The following is a 6000-nucleotide window of genomic DNA, read 5'->3' as shown; positions in this document are numbered from 1 at the left end:
ACCCATTTGTGCACCTCTGGGTGTTGGAGACCATACCATGAGAAAGCGAGCTTTTCACTCTCTCCCACCCTGACAAGCCAAATGGCCTTGTGCTAAGGAGCCAGTCGTCACTCCCTTCTCCCTGATGTCTTCCTGGCACCTGAGGCTGTTAAAGCTGAATTATACTCCCCTCTTCCTTATCTCTTCCTGACTCTCATGACATCCAAGGACATGAGTTACACACTGAGCCTGGCCTGACACCCAAGGCTGTTAAGGAGGGTCTATGTTCTGGAGATAAGATGCAGAGTGCCCACTGCCTGGCACCTGACTTCGGCCCTCGTGTCCCCTGATTCCCACTTCTTTGTTCTTAGTTAATTCCCCCTCAACCCCTCCCTATTCCCCTCGATGTATGCTTTAAAACCTGCCATTTCAGCCTCATGAACTGAGACCTTAATAGGACCCTGAACTTGGTCTCCAGCTCCTTTTTCTCTTCCTCCTATTTTCTCCCAGGTTTGCGTTCCCCCTCTCACCCATGAATAACTGAGTCACGAGGGACAGGATAAGTGGCGCCCAAAGTGAAGGTGAAGTCTGGATCGTATTTCCTTCAGTGGAGGTCCCAGAGAAGTTTATCTAGTCCCCAAGAAAATAGAAGTAGTGAAGGACCGCTTCCACCACTCACAGGAGTAAGAAGTCCTTGGTGAGTTGAATCATCTCCATTTCAGGAAATGGGAAATAAGCTATCTAAAGAGGCAGCCTTTATAAGTGGCTTAAAGATAGCTCTCAGGGAAAGAGGAGTTAGAGTTAAAAAGAAAGATTTGATAAACTTATTTATTTTCATAGACCAGGCATGTCCATGGTTTATTATAGATGGAGCAGAGATACACTGTAAAAAATGGCAAAAGATAGGTAGAGATTTAAATGATAAACTAGCTAATGAGTGTCCCAATGTGGTTCCTGCAACCGTCTTTTCTTATTGAGGAGTAACTATCAGAAGCTGCCACTGTGTCTCCTCTCCCTTCTCTGGCAGAATTCCCAGAAGAAGGAGATAAAGAATTAGAGTCTGAACATGAGAGAGAGAGAAAATAAGTTTCAGAAAAGCAGTTATCCCCTGTTTGGTTCCTTTTAGCAAAAAAGAGGGAAAATGAAAATAAGCTATTTCACAGTTCTCCTAGGGACAGAAGGAAAACGGGAGACGTCCTGCTTCCTCTCTGGCTCCTATGGAGGTATTCTTAGTTCTGGTTAGGATATCTGGGTACCTTTGAGACATTAAGTTCTATTCACTCTCTGTCTATTGTCTGTCCTTGGTGTACCATTTGTCCATATGTCTGTCTATTTATGTTTGTTTTTGTTTTGTTGTTTGAATGATTATTGTTCTGTGTTTCATGTTGAAAAATATAAATGGTTAAAACTTTATCTGCTGACTGTCCATCCTTTTATTTAGTTCAACTTGTTTAAAAAAGCAGTCTCAATTTGCACAGCAGAAACTGATAAGTTATGCTGCAGTGTGGCTGGGAGTCAAGTACAGCTGGAAAAGCCCTGCTGGGAGCCGATTGCAAAAGGAGCTCTTAAAGGGGCAGGCAGCCTTTTGCTTGTAACAGAAAGTTAGCTTAAAATTGGTAACTCAGGGTTGGAGTCATTCGAAACAACATGCAGCATGAACGAACCCAGGAAAACAGGTCTTTAAAGATACTTCAAAATAGGGATAATCTTTGGCCCAGAACTCTGGCAGAGTGCTCAGATTGAGAAAAGGTTGCATTTGGGTTGATGCTGATCTCAGAGGCGATCAGCCTCAGGAGGCTTGTGTGGCACTTCTTTAGTTTTGCAAACCATGACTAGGGAAACCTCGGACTCTCCCTCCCTTCCTTTTAGCTAAAAGAGCCTTGTTGCAGACCTAGCCAGATGTTGTTCTAAATAAAGTTTAAATTCAAAGTTTATAAAAGTCAATCAAGCTGTGGAATTTATCAAGACATTGTGATTTGACTTGCCTACTTTATATAAAGTTAAAGTGTACAGAGTTTGCTTATAAGTATATGTATATTGTTTCCTAAGTGAAAAGTATTTTAGTTACTTATGCTTTTAAGGGGAAATTAACTTTAAATCCTTGCTCTCACACAATGAGCTTTTAACTTCTGGGGGGTAGCTGTTACTCCAGATAAGATTCAGAGGCGATATCTTTTAATACTTAGGATTTTTAGCTATATTACAAAATCGTGGTACAGAAAAGCTAAGAAGAAAAAAAATTGATTTGCTTCAAAATTTTATTTTCAAAAACTTCCAGGAGATGTTAATTGGCTAAGACCTCACTTTGAGGCCTTAAAGCGACTTAAACCTTTGTTAGGTGTTATCTAGTGGGATTCAAAATTACTGGCGAGAAACAAGAAGGTTTCACAGAAAGCAGAAGAAACTTCTGTGATCAATTGTTATCAAATATAATCAATGGTAATTAAATATTACCTGCTCATTTTATTTATGTGCCCACAACCAATCTTTGGCAAGAGAAAACATTGTTGTAAAATCATCCTTCTTCATTTCAAAGTAAAGTTTTAACAACCTATAAAGCCACGGTGGTGATAATAAAGAATTGTAAGATAAATTCATATATTTTTGAAAAACTATAAGAAAAATTGTGTCTTAAGAACCTGACTAAGTGTCTATTCCTTGTTCCAAATAGCCATTAATTTGGTTATTACAGAATATTGATGTTTGATCTATTGCATACCATCATATTAAACAAAATTGATAATCATTATCCTAAGATAGTTAAAAATTGTTTTTATGCATGCTTCTATATCTTCTATAAATTCATGCATGCATGCATGCATCCCATTTACTCTGTTTAAAAACAGCCCTTCTATGGGAGAAAAGTATATGTGAATTGGATCACACACTTATTCTTTTGAGTTTCCTCCTGTTTCAGCACAGATAATTAAATTGTGTGCTGTAGATGGTGTTGTAAAATGTTGAACAATCAAACTTTAAGTTGTATATTAATAGTCAATATTATATCTCAGAGCTTACAATTGCTTAAAAATTGTTCATCCCTCAGACGCTATTAATTCTCAAGCTTGCAATTGCTTATGAAACTTATAAGAAAAAATACTGTTCCTTTAAGAAGACTGTTTTTGGTCAGTTAAGAAATTGTCCTGGGTTGCCTGGAAAAGAACCCCAGGATTTGCTTTTGTGTTATAGAGGTTTACATAAAGCTTTAACTGATAAAGATTACAGATAGCTCCTGAAAGAATACAAACTCAAGATCCTTATAATTATTTGGGTTTTAGACTTACTGAACAAGCTGTTTTTCCCTAGAAGTTAGTTATTCGCAGAGACAACTTAAGGACTTTCTCTTATTTCTGATTAATAAATAAATAAATTTTACACATGTGACTATAATAACTTTTCAAGCATTCTAGTTTCAATCTCTCTTCAAGAGAAACAATTGAAAGTGTAATTAGTCACTGCCCATGTTATATTAAAACTGACTATAAGTCAAGTGTTTGAGATGTTTTGTCAACAATTTAATAATTCTCAAAGACAAGGTATTGTGGAACTTTAAAAACTCTATCTTCTTAAAAACAAAAAAGGGGGGAAATTATACCCCCCGTGCACATTATTTAAATCATACTTTTATTTTTAAGAATTTTGAAATTTGAATGTCTAAGAACTTAATAAATGCCTCCTAGTATCCTAAAACTAGACATAATTATGTCTAGGAGAGATGAAAAGGATGCACTTATTGACCCATGGCATGAACCTGAATAGAAAGTTAATATGGGGAAAGGGGGGTGGTGTTTCTGTTTTTTTTTTTTTCCACAGAATGCTACAGAAGCATGCTAGCTTCCAGAATGATTCGTGTGACAGACTGACCTGTGAGTTCATGAGTGCCCTGACAGTGATGTCAAGAAAACTGTGTTGAGTGTCCAGAGAAAGAGTAATCAGGGAGAGCATCTACTTGCAAACAAGATGAAGAAACTTCCCATCTCTGCCATGGGCAAGGAGAGCCAACCTTCTGTCAATTTGAGGACAAATATAAATGATGACCCCTGAGGCAGAGGGACTGCTACAGTGTATTTAACAAGATCTCATCAGATACACTGTTTTTGGCCATTCAGACCAACTCCCCTATAGCTGTGAAAGCTTTTGTACCTTACCTATATGCTATATTGTTAGATAATTTTAAGAGTTAAGATCACCAATCTTGACAAGTCTTTTCATATTCACTGTAATTGTTGTCAATTAACTAATTGTGTAGATCCTAATTTAGATAAGGAATCTGCTGTTATGATTTCATTATACAGACCTGCTTATGTTTTGTGGCCTGTTAGAATTAGGAAATGATCCTTGGTTTAAAAATCTGGGAATGATAACTTGGAAAATGTCAAATGAGCAATTTTAAGATTTACTGCTTTAATTGCAATTTTAACTTCAATATCTACTACAGCTTTAAATCAACAGCTGCATACTGTTCATTTTGTTAATTATATGCATAAGAATATTAGTAACTTATTGTAGATAAAAAATTGGAGGCAAAGGTTAATGTCTTAGAAGTAATGGTCTCAACAATAAGGCAGGATATAACAAATATTAAGGCTACAAAGACAGAAATTTCAGATATTAAAAGAATGTTGTTTTTATTCTGATATGACTGGCTTAGTTCAAGATAGCATAGACAGTTAGAACTAGTTTAGAAGAGCGAAAACGTAACAGAGAGAAACAAGAATATTGGTATCAAAATTGGTTTTCTACTTTATGCAAGCCAGTTGCAGTTCACTACCATCAACTGGATATCAAAGACTCAAACGAAGATGATCTTCCTCCCACCAGTGAAGAAAAAGCTACTACTGGTCTCCGGTTTTCCACCCTTGCTGCTAATTCAGGGTCCCCTTGGTTCCTCAGGCCATGGATACAATAGGGATGAAGAAGGGTGACCTCCAGTTCCTAATATAGCCTAAGAGCCACAAATTTTGGTGTTACAATTGGCATAATTCTTGTAGAGGCCTTGCTGAATCTGAGGTTGACAATTCTCCTTTGGGAGCTGCACAGGACTCAGAACTGTACATGCTGGTTCGTGATAATATGAATTCAGTATGGGTACCAGCGTGGGTATGAGGCTAAGCACTGCAGGGGAAGGTCCAATTTGACCGTTTCTGAGTTCCCTGAGAGACACACCCCGTTTGCACGGAGGTTGGTATCTAGTTCCAGTTACAAATAAAGAATCTTTCTAAGGCTCTGCCTCCCCTCCCCAAACGATACCAAGAGCCATAAGTGTGGGTCGTGACAGCACCCATGGGAGGAATCGGGTCAATGCTCCCCCAGCAATGGTTAATGCCCACTCATCCAAGGATGAGAAGATCATTTGATCACCTCAGTTAAGTGTGGCCTTATTACATTTAATTGAAAAGGGGGAGATGTTGGAGACCATACCGTGAGAAAGCGAGCTTTTCACAGTCGCCTACCCTGACAAGACAAATGGCCTTGTGCTAAGGAGACAGTCATCACTCCCTTCTCCTTGTTCCCTTCCTAGCACCTGAGGCTGTAAAAGCTGAATTATAGTCCCCTCTTCCTTATCTCTTCCTGATTCTCATGACATCCAAGGACATGAGTTACACACTGAGCCCAGCCTGACAACCAAGGCTGTTAAGGAGGGTCTATGTTCTGGAGATAAGACGCAGAGTGCCCACCGCCTGGCACCTGACTTCGGCCCTCGTATCCCCCGATGCCCACTTCTTTGTTCTTTGTTAATTCCCCCTCAACCCCTCCCTATTCCCCTCGATGTATGCTTTAAAACACTGCGTTTCAGCCTAACAAACTGAGACCTTAATAGGACCCTCTACTTGGTCTCCAGCTCCTTTTTCTCTTCCTCCCATTTTCTCCCAGGTTTGCAGTCCCCCTCGCACCCAGGAATAACTGAGTCCCGAGGGACGGGATGTCTGGGCAGGTGGTCCTGGAATGTAGAAGTAGGCCGAGCAACTCATGAGGAACAAGCCAGTACATAGCCCTTCTCACTGGCCTGTGCTTCAGTAC

Source organism: Mus caroli, unplaced genomic scaffold (assembly GCF_978045245.1).
Source record: "Mus caroli unplaced genomic scaffold, Mus_caroli_1 scaffold_14, whole genome shotgun sequence".
NCBI classification, from domain to species: domain Eukaryota; kingdom Metazoa; phylum Chordata; class Mammalia; order Rodentia; family Muridae; genus Mus; species Mus caroli.
The sequence above is the reverse complement of the archived record's forward strand: the minus strand, read 5'-3'. Positions refer to the sequence as shown.